The following is a 17491-nucleotide window of genomic DNA, read 5'->3' on the forward strand; positions in this document are numbered from 1 at the left end:
CCTTGGTGCTCGGGGCTCAGAGCGGGTGGAGGGCCACAGGTGCCACCTGCAAAGCTCTCGAATCCATCTCCACCCTTTGTCAACATTCCACCCAGTCAGGTTTTGCTCAGTCAGGAGTATAAATTTTCTGTCTTTGTTTTTCTGTCCTTTTTTTCTCTCTCCACCTGCTGTGAAACAGTATTGGGCCAGCCCTGGGAGCCTTGTGTTGAAATGAAATAGGGATTTGCTGAGTTACAATCACCACCTGACTAATCTCAGTAAACTCTTCCCTCTAGTCTACCTTTCCCCTCAAAAGCATAGTTTGTACCCCTCATCCTTTGTGGGGAGAGGAAAGGGATGGAGGAGAGAGAGACTTTTGGGAAAGTGTTAGGTAAATAGTACTGACCTTGTGTAAAGTGTGAGGGTTATTACATAGCAGTGAAAATACAAAAGATAGGAAAAAAAACACAGCAATCTTTGTCCAAATATGCCCCCCTTGAACTCTGGGTGCTCTTTCAGCTCTGTAGGAAAATTCCAGAAGTCTTTGGCAGCAGATGTTTCCCTCCCCTCATCTGCCTCTGCTGATAAACGGAGGGTGAGGCTGGGTCAGCAGGTGTCCGTGGTTTGAAAAAGTGCAGCACCAGTGTTGCTGGGGCCGTGACATGCAGTCCATGTTCTGTCGTTCACCTGATTCTTTAATACTCCCTGGTTTCTGGTTTCACCCAGGTCTTCTGTCAGTGGTGAGTTTGCACAGCCTCTTAAAATGTTCATTGCAGAGAAATCACGTAGCAGCCTGCCCCTGAGCCAGGGTGCAAGGTCAAAGCCTAGGAGCATTGGTTAGACTCACAGGAAGGGGAATTCTGCCCCCCAAAACCCGAGGCTTCTAGTAACTGTGTTCTTAGCACACTGACGAGGACCAAATTCACTGGGCCCCAGTTTACACTCTTCCTGCCTCTAGCAGAGAGAGACGCTGGCCTGGGCCGTCGTTTTCCATGTTCCCAAATGTGATGGACTGATAGCTCTTGACCGGCTGGGCCACTCTGCTTTTGAGCAAGCCAAAACCACCAGTAACTTGAATATGGAATCAAAACACCATCTTGTACAAATGGCTATGCTAGCTTATTTAACTCTTTGAAAAGTTCCTTTAGCTGTTCAGCATAACATGAGAGGAATTCTAAAATTCAGGCAGAAATTTATGACAAAACTGAAAGTTTAAACTCTGGATCCTGAACTGTGCTACAAAATTGAGCAAGAGTGTTATACCAGAAACTTAGGCCTGGTCGATTCTGGATGTATCCACCCTGGGTTTGTTTATTTACAACCAGAACTGAAGGAAAAATTATGAAACATCCTGTCACTTAACGTGCAGGTGGGCCTGCCTGAACACGGAAGCCGGAGGAAACCTGTTTATGAGACTAGTGATGACACTGCCCTCTAGTGGTTTGAGGCTTGAATGAATGAACTGCAGGTGGGTCCCTGTTCTCCACAAAAGATACCAACTGCCAGACTGTGGGAAAGACAAAGGGAGGAGGATTCTTGCCATTGTAGCCCATCTAGGCGACTCAGAGGCAGTAGGGACAGGGCTTCTGAGATCCAGTTAGGGCCTCAGTGAAAAGATCGCTCCCCCACCCCACCCCCACCCCAAGGATTTAGCAAATGAAATCTTTAGCTAAAAGTCTTTATGCAGGGTTTGTACAAAGCTTTGTACCAGCTTCCCCAGCCCACATTCCATTTCAAGGTAAGTCACTAACAGTGCTGAGTGGGGAACCATCTGTTGCAAGCTTTTCTTGCACCTCCACATTTTCTGTGTTCCCCTGAGACCTTTCTGTTACCTTCCCAAATCCCCTTGCTGCCCTTTGCACTTTACTTTCTGCAGCCTTCCTATTAAGAACTCCCGGCCTAATTCCTCAGGTGCCTGTGGTCAAGAATGTTTAGAGAGCTGCTGGAGCCCCGAGGGAATGACAGGAATGCTGAGAATTTCAGGCACTACTTCCCAGACCCCTGGGAGAGAATTTTGGCCCAGGGGAGGGGAGGGCCTTCAAAACACCTCAGATCACAGTTACCTCTAGCTATGGGGGAGCTGGCCCTGAAGTCAGTCTCATCTGGTCGTCCTTATCTGACCTGAGGACGGTGAGGCCTCTGGGAAAGGTGGTTGCTGTGCTACAAACTATAGATAAGCAAACTGTGAGTTATTTGCTGTAATGTTTTAGTTGTGTTCAACCTAATTGGCAAAGTGAGGCGATTTTGTAGCTGTCAGTCCTTTCAGGTGTGGAAGAAAAAGGGGCCATATACTAAAGCTGACCAGCTCAGGAGAGGTCTGCATGGCAGATTTACAAACTCAACGTCACCATGCTGGATGGTCTGAAATGAAAACTTTCTAACTAAAAGGAAGTCATGGTAGGTTGTCTTGTCTTAGGCTGGAAACTTCTCTGACCAAGGTCAATCATGACCTTCACTGACCCTGTCTAGTGTCTTTTTGCATCTAGGATAATATACCTTTGGGATGTCAGGGTAGTTTCCGAGACCACAAATCCCCTTATTATTATTGTTATTCATTGTATGTGTCTCTTTATTTTACTTTTTATCCCATCCCAGAGATTTCTCTGCTCTCTCACCTCCCTAACTTATTACCAATGAATTACATGTAACTCCCTTACATATTCCCCCTTGATTCTGATGTACAAATAACTGGCAAAACTGTCATTTTCTGCAGCATTTTCTCACTCTTTTGACATTTTGCTTCCCGATAGTTGTTGTCAGTTTGGCTCAAATAAACTCATAAAAATTCTGTACACGTTCAAGCGTTTCTTACGTTGGTGCAGGGTTTTGTTGGGCTGTGCCATTCCTGGGTTTGCTGGGTTTGCTATACCCCGGAGTTTGCTGAGTCTTATTTCATTACAGGAAAGGAGGGGGAAATGGTGAGAACTTGTCTCAGAACTATCGCAAGAGTCTCTCTGGCTTTCTAGACACCTTAACTTTTTCATTTTGTTATTTTTAAATTTCTGCATTTAACTCACAAGATTGTAGGGATGGTCACCAAACCACCATCCACCTCCACCCCCATCAAACTCCATGACAATTAGAAGAATCTCGCAAGGGGGACGTGGTTGGATGGGTTCAAGGTTCCTGTTTCGAACTCTTTGTGAGGCTCCTGCTTTGAACTCTTTGTTTATCTATTATCCTGAGGAATGTCTGGCCCTTGATGAAGCTTTGGTGTTACCCTCAGACACTGCAGCAATCTCACACCACCACCTGCTCCACCTCTGTTTCCATAAACACCTCCTTGGAAACATAAATGTGTTACTTAGGACAGGCGACACTTCTGCCTGCATTGGAGGAGTGCAAGCATTAGCATGTGTGTAATCGGTTTTATGAGATTCTCCTTGTGTTAGGAGTATAAACATGAAAGGGTTTTATTTTTCCCATAGTTACTACTAATTGTGTGCTGTCAAACCTCTCTTTGCCTGCTGGTAGTAAGCTCCCTTAATGGTGTCTCAGCCCAATAACATAGCCGTGTCACTTCCAGTTTGTTGAAATGGTGCCACTAAAACCTTAAGACTCAGTGTTGACAAAAGAATATGCAGACTAAGAAGAATAAGAGTTTATTTGAGCCAAACTGACGACAATTGCTGGTAAGCAAAGTGACAGCCTCTCGTAGACACTAGAATCAAAGGGGAAGAGGTAAGAGCTTCCATGAAATCCATGGTGGTAGCACTGGGAGTGGGGAGAAAGCAACTCGGGGAAATCTCTGAGACTGGGCGAAAGGTGAGACGGAGAGACACATACTTGTACGTTGGTGGGGACAGGAGAGTTAACATCTACAGCACATAGAGATGGTATGTGGGGAACAAGATGACAATGAAAGGTTCTGTGGTCTCCTCCTCTAGTGGGAGATTGTGCCCTGAGGGGTCTGGGAAAAAGGGGGATTACTTTGATATTCCAAAGGTATGTTATCTTAGATGCAAAAAGGCAACAGCCAAGTTCACTTAAAGACTGACCTTTGTCGAAGTTACTGACCTAAGACTTGACTGGCGCCGTGACTCAGCTTTAGTTCATTGTTTGTGTTCAGATGGTCCTCAGGGGTTACGTTACATCTCTGAGTTTGTTAGGCTTATTGCGCAGCCTCCCCAGAGCTTGTTGGGTTCAGTGTGCTGCCTCTTGTTTGCCTGCAGTTGTGTCTGTTTTAGTTTAGAAATCATTTTCTGTTCAAATGTCTTCTTCCTTCTCTTGCCCATCCCCAGAGAGATAGTAGTCTCAGGTTCTGGAGCGTGGGATGGGGGCCTTGAAGTTTCCCTCACATTCCAGCTCCCTTCTCATGAGGACCACTGTGTGCAGGAGCTGCGCCGACACTGACTCCTACCTGCCTGTTTCTAACAGCAGTGTCTTATGCTCCATTCTTTCGGCTGTGGCTGCTTATTGGCAAGTCTGTCTTTTGCTTTAATTCTGTGTGGAAGGAATCTAAATGCGGTGTCTTTCTTGGGGCACATGTGCTGGTTCATCTGTGAGCTTTGCAGGCTGGGCTCCAGGTGGAGACCTCTCAGGTGCAATATTCTCCTTTCCATCATGCTGCACATCACTTGGCGGGAAAGCATGATGGCTTGGGCCCTGCTACCCTCCTTGGAGTCCGTCAGAGCTGGGTGATGGCCCTGTGTTCTTTACTCCGAAGAGCAGCTGTGCAGCCTGCCTTCTAGCGCTCCTGTCAGCTTCAGCATCTCTCCTCTTCCTCTCACTCTCCCCAGAGTCAGGTGTGGTGCCAGGTCAGCGATTTGCTGACTTTCCAGCCAGAGTTAATCTCTGCTCCTCAGTATAGCACAGTGGTGGGAAGCAGCATTTCAGTTTTAGGTTTTTTTCCTTTTTATTGAATTTTTTGGGGTGATACTGGTTAACAAAATTATACAGGTTTCAGGTGCACAATTCCATAGCACGTCATCTGTGCACTGCATTGTGTGTTCCCACCCCAGTCAAGTTTCCTTCCATCACCATTTATCCCCTTCAGTCTTGCGTAGGGCCCTGCTCAAATTCTAACCTAAACAGCGAGGGGCGGTGGGAGGGAGAGTTACCACTCTGCAGAATGCTTTGCCCCCAGGATGGAAGCCCTTCCTCCCATCCTTCCTGTTTCATGAAAGAAGTGAATCTGCTTAAATGTTGACTGTCTTCAAGTCCTGCATGAAGGTGTCTGGCTCCTACATCTGTGCCTTCTCCAGACAGAGATTGTGGAGCTTTGTTCTTAGCCATAGGCCTTAACAGTTCTTGGCACTTAGCACCAACAAAAGTATATTTTGCAGCAATGTCATGGTTTTCAGCCCTGGCTTCATGTTCAGTTCAGTCAGTCTGGAAGTAGGACCTGGGTCTTTGTAGTTAAAAGAAAGAAATCTTCTAGTGATTTGGATGCACATGAGGGTTAAGAACTTTACGTGACTAGTGGAGGACAGAATGCACCCTAAAGGGACAGTGTTTAGAAGTAATTCTAAAGTGAGAGACAGGTTAGTGTAGAAAAACTTGGCTCTCAAGATGCAACCAGAGAAAGCTGGCTTCTGTATGAGTGGTTTGAGGGATGAAGAATTTGGGGAGAGGATTCTGAAATAGTTCTATTCCCTCCCTCCATTTTTCTTTTTGTTTTTCTCACAATGAAATACCCACCATTCTCACTCCTTGAAGAAGACTCATTGGCATTTTCGCTCTTGAACTTTTCTTAACATTGCGGGTTGGGCTGCACAAGGCACTGTGTGAGGCCTTAGTTGAGACATGGCCCTTGCCCCACAACACAGAGAGTCGGGATAGAACAGGATTTCTGCAAACAGCTACTTTCCCCTACTCAGTACAGAGAGATGGTATGTGGGGAACACGATAATGTGAAGGTTCTCTACTCAGACATCTAGTTTTTTTTCTTTCTGGGCCTTCTTTTTCACCTGTTAAAATAGTGTCCAGAGCCTATTGGTCATATGTCCATTTAAAACCAATGACCTGTGAGGTCAACGGTTTTCATTGGTGGAGTAGATTGTTTATATAGAGTAGCATGAATATCAGAGAGTCAACCACCGAGAGCTTTACATTCTGCTCTCTCTCCCATAGAACTTCTCTCACATTTTCTAGTGTTCTCTTCACTTGTCTGTTTTTTTCCTAATAGGTCAAGGATCTTGTCTTATTTATATTTTTCTCTCTATGCCCTTCAGCAGTTTATAATCTGATTAGCAATATGATATTAACCCACAAATGAAACAAACACACACATACACATTTTAAGTAGATGCACATTACACTTAGTGGGATGGTTGTGTTCTTTGGTTTGGGTGCCTGAACTGAATCTGCATTCTAGCAGAGGCCACCAGAGATGCATTTCCACTCAGTAGATTATCAATAGCTTTTTCAGTCTCTTTAGATCCCTGAAGTCCAGCTGCATCTTCGATGGTTGGTCAGTCTGCTCCAGATGCAGTAATGCTTATGAGGCTTTTTATAAAATCAAAGGACTTCTGAGTCTCTTATTGCCTAAGGAACTTTATTCTCTGTTTCCTTGAAGGTGCCTAGAGCAGCAAGAAAACAGACTTTTGAAGGTTTCCTGTGATACTCCTTCTTGTTCCCTTTGGCAGGTACAGCACCATCATTTGAACAGCCTTTGTCAGGCATCATCGATCAGAGCTGTTTACCAGAACACAAAACAAATGGAGAGAGACCACATTGGCATAAACAAGACACTTCTCTCAGGGTAGCATGGAAGCGCTCTCGGTGGCTGTGAGAGCCGAGGGTACTCTGATGCACTCAGGCAGAGGGGGAAACACATCTACCAATTATAGGGAAAGTACATGTATAAAGTGCTTTTGGAAAATTATTTGGACAAATACTCTTAAAAGGAATAGATGCCCCATGGAATGACATTTTTAAAGGTCTCTGTGTGCTAATATAAGGAATGGCAACATGGTGAGCTAGTTTGGGGTGCCTGCTCTGCTCATACTGCTTTTCTTGGGTGTAAACTCGCAGTGTCTGCTAAAAGGATGGATTTCGGTGACCAGGTTTATACCATGGAACCCACACAGGTAACCCTGTCCCCCACCGATTGTGCCAGGGACATGGAAACCTATGCCAAAATGGATTTTCTTAGTTTTCTAATGACCCCAAAACCATAGTCATGTGATGTGGAGTTAGGCCCAGTGACCCAATAGGGTGTTAGTTAGGATCAGGTTTGGCTTCAAGAAATATAGAGTAAAAAGCATGATGCCTAAACAAACCAGAAACTCATGTAAACCTAGGAGGGCAGGGTTTGCACAGCAAGCTGCTTCAGGGCATCCGATGTCTCACTGCTCTGCCACCCTCCACATGTCCTCCTTCTATTCAGGGCTAGACTGGTGAACAACTCAGGGGGAATAAAGGCTTGATTTGTAGCATTTGCCTGATTCCTATGGTGGAAATATTCCCATTATGGCTGATTTCAAGCTACCAATGGTTTAATAACCAGCTTGTAATATTCTTGGGACGTTTAACAGTCTGCTCTTCTGAGCCTTCATGAGCCAGCACTATCTAGCATACCGCTTTTCTACCTCATGGCCCAAGGTAGCTGCCCCAGCTCCAGACATTAGAATTGCATTTCAGCTAATAGGAAGGGAGAAATCAAAAGAGAACAGCAAACTTCTCCCCTTTTAGGATGTTTTCTAGAAGTTGTATACAGCCACTTAAATCCCATTGGTCAGAACTCCATCACATGACCACATCTACTTGGGAAATACATTTTTTATTCTGGGCTTCCATGTACACAACTACATCTGGGTGTTCTGTCACTAAAAATGAAGAGAGAAATACATTTGGGGAAAAATTATTAGTCTCTGTAACTAAAGGTGAACCCAGTTCCACATAAACGCGCAAGTTAATGAAGAAGCAGAAGCTCAAATTAAAAAGAAGTTAGTTTTCAGAGTGAGAAGACTTTGAGTGGATTTACAGCAGGATGATAAATATGCAGCTTCAGTAGAGAAAGAGAGGCCAGCTGCCAATTATTTAAATTCGGGGTGACTAATGATACTCCTCCTTCATTCTCTCCTGAGTTGGAACTAACTGAGGGGCAGATAAATAAGTCAGGCAGATGGAGGTAAAAGTGTCAACTTTATTGCTGATTCTGCTGTTGGGAGGAAAACTTCCACCCTGCAGTAAGTAGCAAGGGGCTCACTAACTTCACTCCCAGTCAAAGGCAGAGTTAGAGAACCGAGAAGTTGCTCACCTTCCCACCTGTTTTCCCTGCCAGGGGCGCCTGCCCTTCAGTGTTCCCAACAGAAGGGAATTAGTGAAATTTCTTCTTCCAAATTCACTAATAAGTAATCTTAATTGATTGAGGTGTAGTGGGAGAGGCCAGGGTAACGGTGGGCGAGGGTATGTCCATCCACTCTGAAACGTGAACGATGAGCTTTCTTTTCTGACACTGCGACCTTTCAAACCCGCCGAGGTCCAGCCAACTGTGCTGCAGTTGGCTTGTGTTTATCCCCGAGAATCCTCACAACTCTCTGTTTATTTAAATGAGCACGGGTGGCTTCTGTCACGACAGAGTGGTCCCCGATGCTGACTTGTAATCAAGGGCTGTACTGTACGGATCAGACACTGAATGCTGGAGGCACTCACAAGAAAGTCCATAAGAGGACTGGAAGAGACAAAGATGTTTTCATGGAAGTGGTAGACCTTGAGTTTGCTCTTAACGTCTGGGCAGGAGTTTGGATCGGCAGAGAAAATGGGAGTGTCTCAGTCAAGGGGGACTTGAGGGATGTACTCAGAATGTGGGAATGGCGTGGTGTGGTGAGGACACAGGGAGCAGACCACACTGACTAGGGAGGGGCCTGCTGAAGAGCAGTAGGAGGTAGCAGTTCGATGGTTTGGGATCACCATTTGGACAGACAGCCCTAACAGAGGAGTATGCAATTGCCAGAGAATGAAATTTGTAGCCATTGAAGGAAAGCAAAACAGGATGTTTTCACAGATAATTTCAGAGGAAGTATTACTTCCTGAACTTTTTCAGTTGCATGGACTAACAGATTCCCTTTTTTGTTGAATGCAGTTAAAATAAATAGCTTTGACTCATACATTCCACTTACCAGGTAGAGGGGAATGACCTTTAAACTTCTGCGTACATTAGAACGACCTGGAAGACTGGTTAAAAGACAGATTGCTGGGCCCTACCCCACAGTTTCTGATGCAGGGCATCTGTGACAGGACTCAAGAATTTCATTTTTGTTTTATTTATTTATTTATTTATTTATTGTTAACCCTCACTCAAGGATGTTTGTTGATTTAGACAGGATGGGAGGGAGGGAGGGAGAGGGAGAGAAAGAGAGAAACATCAATTTCAGAGAGAAGCATTGATCAGTTGCCTCCCAAACCCACAACCTAGGTATGTGGCCTGACTGAGAATTGAACCTGCAAACATTTGGTATACAGGATGGCGTTCTAACCAACTGAGCCACCTGGCCAGGCAAGAATTTCATTTTTAGAGGGCCCAGGTGATGCTGCTACTGCTGCACTTGGAACCACACTTTGATGGTGCCTGGGATCAGTCCTGTCCAGTTTTGAATGAATGAATGAATGAGAATGAATTCCCTGAATCATAAAATGAGAGGTGAGATGGTCTCTGAGGTCTCTTTGACTACACACTTCTGCAACTCTAAACTACTGGATATGCTATTCATATTGTTTCCCATATAACAGAAATCTCAATGTTTACTGAGATTGCTTTTACTCCCTGTCAATGCATTCATTTTACCTCGAGGGCTCAGATCATTAGGTGGGAATCTGAAGGCATGTACTTGGACTTGAGACGCTTTCTCAGGAGGAAAGACTCTCTCGACATGGGTCTTCAACACTCAAGAAAAGAACAAAAAATGGCAACTAGCTCAAATATTGCCCATCTACTTTAAAAGTAAAAAGAGGTGAGACTTTTTCTCTAAAGCAAAAGTGCTGTTGACCCACCACCTGAAGATTTGGAGAGCATTCGCTTAAACTGTTAAAAATGTTCAGCCTTAGGAAAATATTTACCCAATTCCTGATTGTCCAAAACAATCAGCTGGCTGTCTGCCAAAAGGGATCAGAGGCTCCCTCACGACATCAGACTCTCAGCATGGAGGACCAGGGCAGGCTGACCCAGCCACAGGTGGAGGGGCGTTGGTCAGCGTTTCTGAAGCTGCCTTCAGAAATGGCTCCTTGCTCTGACTGGCCTGCGCACAGCTGGCTGAGTGAACACTAGCCTCAGCAGAGTGTCTGGCAGCCATATGGAGAACCGTACTCGGAGGGATTTCCCAAACTTCATTTTGGATCATCCAAGATTCAGTCCCACATCAAGGAGATGAGGCCGAGAGGTGATGTGTCCCAGGCCGACAGAGGACAGGGATGTGCAGCCTTTAGCAGCGGAGGCAGGGTTTTGATGGATCAGCAGGATGTTGAGGTTTTGTCTCTTTTCTCAAATAAATGGCTTTTGTGGTTAGAGCAAACGAGGAAGTGGTCACCCTTGTCACTGAGAATTCTCCCACATGACACTGGCTGTGAGTGAATTCTCCTGTGATCAGGAATTCCTCCATGATTAGTATACTCAGAAAATGCAGAACCCCGAGTCTCTGTCCCAAGCCAGGATAACTTGATCCTTGGGGGTTGGGTTTCTCCACCAAACTGGAAACAGGAGGGTGGGGCCGACGGCAGCCACTTCCACCAACCCCTTCTCTCACTCGGCAGGGGTCTGTGACGCTGACCTCACCACCCGATGGGGTTTTAATGATCTCTGCACCGTGACTCCCTCCCGTGGCTGGTGAACTTTTTATGGCTACCTGACTTTAGATCCAGTTCACCCTTCATTCTCACTTCCTCCTGGTCGGTCTTTATTCTCTTATGTCATATGCACACATTTCTATCGAAACCCACGATACTGTGAATTGCTTGGCTGTTGGTCAGTGTCTCGCTCATCATTATATTCCACATGGTGAACATCCATCAGTGATATTCTCAGCACATATCTTTTTCTGCGACTCAGCACTGATGCTTGTAAGCAGAGTGCGCAATCCCCAAAGTCAGATCTTCTGGAGGCGGGAGAGAGGTGAATTGGAAATGGCACTCCTGCTGTAACGCTTCCACCCCGCCTTAACTTGCTCATTCTCATCTCATGGCTTAACCATCCTTTAACTTTGCTGACAAATTCTCCTTCATCCTTGAGAACCAAGCTCAGTCACCGGGAAACTTTTCATTTTGTGTATAATTCTATCCTTTAAATATTCTTGTAATTATTTCATGGATTAAAATGAATCATTTTAAAATGCATGTTTGTTCGCTATGAACTAATTGAAGGAAGGGCCTGTTTTTGAATTTTTAAACTGAAATTGATTTAACTACATGTTGTAGTCTCTCTTTAGAACTCCCCAGATCTGCAAAGCAGACAGCTGCTGTGTGGTACCATTTCATGGGTTCAGGGAAACTCTCTAGTCTACCCTCCTGTTCTCTTAGTTGTGGAAACATAGTGTAAGTCAAAGCTCGGATTCCTATTTATTCCCTTAGCACCTTGAGAAAGGTCATCCTTGAAGCTTCTAGCAGAGGTTTATTTTAGTGCTGAGGAATTCAGATCTCTTCCTTAGAGGCTGTTCTAATGGGGAAAGAAACAAAGAGGAATAGGAGCTTGGGGAAAGTGGAGATGAAGTGTTTATTTTAAGTCACCAAAGATAAAGCTTGCCTAGTTTCTAATTTTACCAAGTCTCGAAGCCTTCTAATGAGTCAGCCCAGTGAGAAACCAGTTACCGTGAAGCTTAAATCTGATTCACTGAGGCTAGAGAAGATTCACACTATACACATCTGTCATATGTTGAAACTGGGTCTAAAATGGTTTTTAAATTTTAGATGGTAAAGCAGTGGGCTGGGAGTCACTCTTGTGTTGAGTGTTGCTGTGTGACTATTTATCAGGCTGTGCTTTGATGGGAGACCCCAAATTGCAGTGTCTTAAATACTAAGAAATGTTAAAATATTTCTGTGTTTTTTTTTCTAGGAGACATCATTAACTCAGTTCTGTGCCTGATCTCATAAAAGCTGAGTCAGTGGGACATTGATTTGGTCTTGATTCTATGCTGCTCGTAACTCTTGGCAGCCTCCTGAAAGATCTTTTTCCTAGGCAAGGAACAAGGGATACTAGTTGGTGAATAACATTTTTCTTTTTAAATTTTTTTTATTTAAAAATATTTTCATTTATTGACTTGAGAAAGGGAGAGAGAGAGAGAGAGGGAGAGAGAGAGAAATATCAATTTGTTGTTCCACCTATTTATGTATTCATTGTCTGTTCTTGTAAATGCCCTGATTGGGGAGTGAACTCACAACCTTGCTTTAACCAACTGAGCTACCCAACCAGGGAGGTTCATTCTACCATCACAGTAGCAGAGTCAGTGTACACAATTTTATTTTATTTGTATCTTTTTAAATTTAATCTTTATTGTATTTCTTTTCCATTATCATGCAGTACCCTTATACCCCGCCCCCCAGCAATCACCACACTGTTGTGCATGTCCTTTAGTCTTTTTTCCTTAGTGCTCTATCCCTCCACCCCCTAACTGTAACCCCTGCACTAGCTGTCATCTGTTCTCCATTTATGAGTCTGTCTGTTTCGCTTGTTAGTTCAGTTTGTTCATTAGATTCCACATATGAGTAAAATCATATGGTATTTGTCTTTCTATGACTGGCTTATTTCACTTAGCATGATGTTCTCCAGGTCCATCCATATTGTTGCAAAGAATAAAATTGTCTTCTTCTTTTACAGCCAAGTAGAATTCCATTGTGTAAATGTCCCGTAATTGTTTTATCCGCTCATCCACTGATGGACACTTGGTCTGCTTCTCTATCTTGGCAATTGTATATAACGCTGCAGTGAACATAGGGGTGCTTATGTCCTATTGAGTCAGTGTTTTGGGTTCCTTTGGATATATTCCCAGAAGTGGGATCACTGGGTCAAAAGGCAGACCCATTTATCACTTTTTGAGGATCTCCATACTGCTTTCCACAGTGGCTGCACCAGTCTGCATTCCCAATAATGCAAAAGTATTCCTCTTTCTGCACATCCTCACCAGCACTTGTTTGAACAGTCTGCATTCTGACAACAGGCAGTGCTGTGCCTGCTCGTTTCCATGGCTGCATCTCTCTGCATCTAGGTACAGGAAATCTGCTTTTAGTCATCTCATTTCTCCCTCTGACCAGAATAAAGTTTGTGTTTTGTGGTCGCGTATTTTCACATGTCACAGTGTCTATGGACTCAGATGCATTGCTTCAAAGAGAAAATTGCAAGCAGTTTCTAGCCTACTATGAAAAGAAAAAGGGGGAAGATGGGAAAGAGAAAGTGAATCATCAGACATCAATAGCCTTGTGATTCATATTTAATTTCTAGAGATTATATCCAATCTAAATAAGAATTGAATATACCTCATCATTCTGATATTTTGTGCATGCTTTTACGCACAGTAGTATCTCTTCACAGTATCCCGAGTTTGCTCCGGGGCCACTCGGGCACCACACCAGTGCTGCACTCACTGCCTGTCCCCCTGCGTTTCCACAGAGAGGAGCTGTAACTGCACTAAGAGGAAGCAAACAGAATCCCAGAGATCAAAGATTGAGTACATGTCAGTGGGAATGACCAGAAGTTTCTGTTTATCTATTGACAGGCGAGAAGAAATAACTCATCAGGTTTTGTTTAGAGATCTTAGGCTGTTGAAATCGGACTTTTAGATCTTAATCCAATGAGAATGAAAGATGAGTTTACCTCTAGTGTCTGCTCATGACAAGTCACTTCTTTACTCTGAGATACGACTCTAACTCACAGTGGTCTGAAATAGCCCTTTCAAAGTTGTTTGTTTTTCAAACAGCAGTGCTTTCCAGGTGTGCTAATTCTGGCAGAACACTGGCACCTGGTATGTGGAAAAGACTATCTTTTTCTGTGGCACTCATTCGGTTGGCAAATATTTGTTATGCACACTTGGTGCCAGGAATTGTTCTGGTCCTTGAGGATAGAGCAGAGACCAGACCAGATGAGTCTCTGTCCTTAAGGAGCTTCCATTTGAAAGGAAGGAGATGTAAGGGAAGTCTAACCAGGAAAGAAATACAAGGTGAAGGATTAGAGAATGATCTAAATTGGTCAGGAAAGATCTTTCTGAGGAGTGACATCTGAATTGAGGTCTGAAGGGGTGGGGGAGGGGGGTGGGGGCAGGGAAGAAAGCAGCTGTTTGACAATTTTGAGGGAGTAGGGGCTGAGCTCAGCACGTGGACTGGGAATTAGTGGGCAAGCAGAAGGGAGAGGAGCAGGGAGAGGCAGGCTTCGTGGGTCGCTGTTAGGAGTTTTTGAGTTCACGCATGTTGTACTGAGAGGTCATTGTGTGTTTCATCAGCAAAAGAACGTGGGCTGATGTAATTGGAAGATTAACTCGGTTGCTGCAGGGGACGGACCAATGGGACCTGTGAGTGGGCGGAGACTAGGGTGGTGCTACTCAGGGGCAAAAGGTCACTGCAGAGCTCCTTACAGTCGCCAGAGCAGTCAGGACTGGATGTAGAGTATGAGACAGAAGGATTAGGGGTGGTTACTGCATTTTCACCTGAGCAATGAGTAAATGCTGGTGCTGTTGACTAAGGCCTCTGGTGTTGGAGAGGGTGGGACTGGACGGAGCAAATGAGATTCTCTGTAGAGTTCCTTTCAGGTTTGTGTAAAGGGATCGGTCATTCTGTACCACCGGCTCTGTGGATGTCATTAGGAAGCTGCAGTAATACTTCTAGCTGGTGATGTCTCTGGGGGATGCTTTCAGGTGGCAGCATGTTTCCCAGTACTCAGTGGCCTGTAGTTTGTGGGCCGGGTGAAGTGCTAATATGAGTAACATGTGACTTCTTTAGTTGGGTTTTTCCTCCAGACTAAAATGGTACCAAGGAAGTGACTTGGTATTTTAATGAATTTTCCAGGCAATAGAGAACCAAGTTACACTTTTGTTTTCAATCAAATGGTTTGCTTATTGGCTTCATGAACTTTTGGAATGTTAACTGAGTGATAAAAATTAGCCTTGAGGATGAGAAAGTAAACACAAGCAAATCCCTCACTTTCTGGGGAATCAACAAACCTCCACTAAAGAGAGCATGTTTCTCTAAAATGCCTGATTTTATTGAGCTATCACATATATTGTATATATGTGTGTACACATGCATGTATATGTGTACATATGTGTGCACATAATATATGCATACATATATTTGTGCACATATACCCATGTGCAAATTATGTATATGTGTGTATACAGGGTATGGCAAAAGTAGGTTTACAGTTGTGAGTGTATGAGTTTATTCTTGTATTGTTATTTGTTCATTATTGTATTATTTTCCATACTAACAAGTGTAAACCTACTTTCACCACGCCCTGACTGTGTATACGTATGTATATATGTGTGCGTATGTAGAGTAAGAGAGACCTTTTATTTCTGTGAGTATTGGCATATATATAGCATCCAGATACAGTGGAACCTTGATTTTTGAACTTAATTTGCTCCAGAACACTGTTCAAGAAGCCATGTGTTCGAAAATGGAATCCCCTTTGTTTGTCACCCAAGAGACAAATGACTGATCACACAGGTGTTAGCATGGAAGTGTTGCTGGGTCAAGAGCTGAGAACCAAAGTTTTGTTAGGGAAAGGGAGACATTTTTTCCATCAACAACTTGGTTGAGAACCAAATTATTTGAGAACCAAGACGTTTGGGAACCGAGGCTTGGCTGTATACGTAACACACATATACATATGTATGCCAGTATTTACAGGAAAAAATCCATCTATCTACCCCTGCCACCCCCATCTCCCCTGGACCACACCCCACCATGAGTATAAGACAGCAGGAACACTCACCATTAAAACAACTGGGGAGAGTCTTGTAAGAATTATGTCTCCTGTGTTCGTTTGTTCCTTCTTTCATTTACTGTCACCCATCAGTCAACCAGCATCTACTGTGTTCTAAGCTTTATCCTAGACGCCGTTTGGCTACAAATACTTTTTATTTACTGGCAATTATCATTAATCCCTTTTATTGTTAAAATGAGTAATAGCAACCAGTTTCATTTAATTAGATCCTAAATGGAGGATTTTGGGCCAGATCCTCAAAGGGGGCATATACCTTGTACAGGGAGGTGTCTTGAGGGCAATGGGGAGTCACTGATGTGTTCCTGTGTGGGGTGCCTTGGCCTGGCTGTGCGTGTCAGAAAGCAGCGGTGTGGAAATGAAAGTGAATGAACAGGGGCCCCTTCCCTTGTCCCCCAGCTCTAGGCCCTCCTGCCCAGGCTCCTCCGTACACATAAGCTTGTTACTTAGCCACCATTAATGTGCTCAGTGACTTGTAGGAAAGACAGATTCATAATATGTGCCTTCTTGAAATTTCATAAGCAAATGCTTCTAGATCAGAGTAAGAAATTTACCAAAACAGTTAATACTAGTAGCTTTTTAATGTCATCATCATGCAAATGCTGTATTATATGCCATCACCTAAGGTATTTTCAATTCAAGGACACACCAACAAAGTGTGTGGTTGACCTTTTACCTCGGCAGCCTCTTCTTTTCTTTCCTCTAAACCTTTCTTATGAAATCAAGTGGATGAAGTGTGCTGGGTAGAGATCATTACCTTTGCAACTGTGAAGACTTATAGTAGAATTCAAGTGAGATTTCCTGCCGTGGTTTAAACAATTCTTTGAAAATTAACTGTATCTATACTGCAGGGATGCTATATTTTAAAAATTTAATTGTAATTTTTAAAAGTTTTTTTATTATTCAGTTACAGTTGTCCCATTTTCCTCACATTACTCTCCCCTACCCTACCCACCCCCCACCTCTCACATTCAATTCTCCCCCTACCCACTGTCTTTGTCCGTGGGTCCTTTATACAAGTTCCTTGACTTGACCCTTCCCCTTCTTTCTCCCATTATGTCCTCCCCCCTCCCCTCTGGTCACTGTCAGTTTGTTCTTTATTTTCATGTCTCTGGTTCTATTTTGCTCACTTATTTGTTTTGTTGATTAGGTTCCTCTTATAGGTGATGTCATATTTTTGTTTGTTTGTTTTGCTTTGTTTTGTTTCCTTTTATTCTGTTGCTGATTCTGAAGAGGTTTTGTTTGTTTGTTTGTTTTTGAAATGTCTTGGCAGCAGCTTACTTAATTTTCTCTCCAGTGGGTTATGTATCTCTCTATTTGTGGGATATACAGATGCCATGACTCAGGGAGCAGTAGGCCCAGGCAGAGAAGTCAAAAGTTGATAAAGAAGGGAGCAGATATAGATTTGCCATTTGTACTCCACAGAACTTGTATAACATCATCAGGAAGAGAATGAGACATCAGGAAACTGAATGGGAATAACTTGTGGCAATCCAACTTGTCATGCATTTCCTCAGCACGTTTGTACTGAGCGCCTCAGGAGGCCCGGCCGTGCCAGGTACAGCGCCCGCCCTCATTTTGGTGCAGGCTTGGAAAATATTTGGTGTGCTCATTAAGAAAAAATTAATTCCTTAAAACTTTAAAAGCATT

The sequence above is a fragment of the Phyllostomus discolor genome, chromosome 2 (assembly GCF_004126475.2).
Source record: "Phyllostomus discolor isolate MPI-MPIP mPhyDis1 chromosome 2, mPhyDis1.pri.v3, whole genome shotgun sequence".
NCBI lineage: Eukaryota > Metazoa > Chordata > Mammalia > Chiroptera > Phyllostomidae > Phyllostomus > Phyllostomus discolor.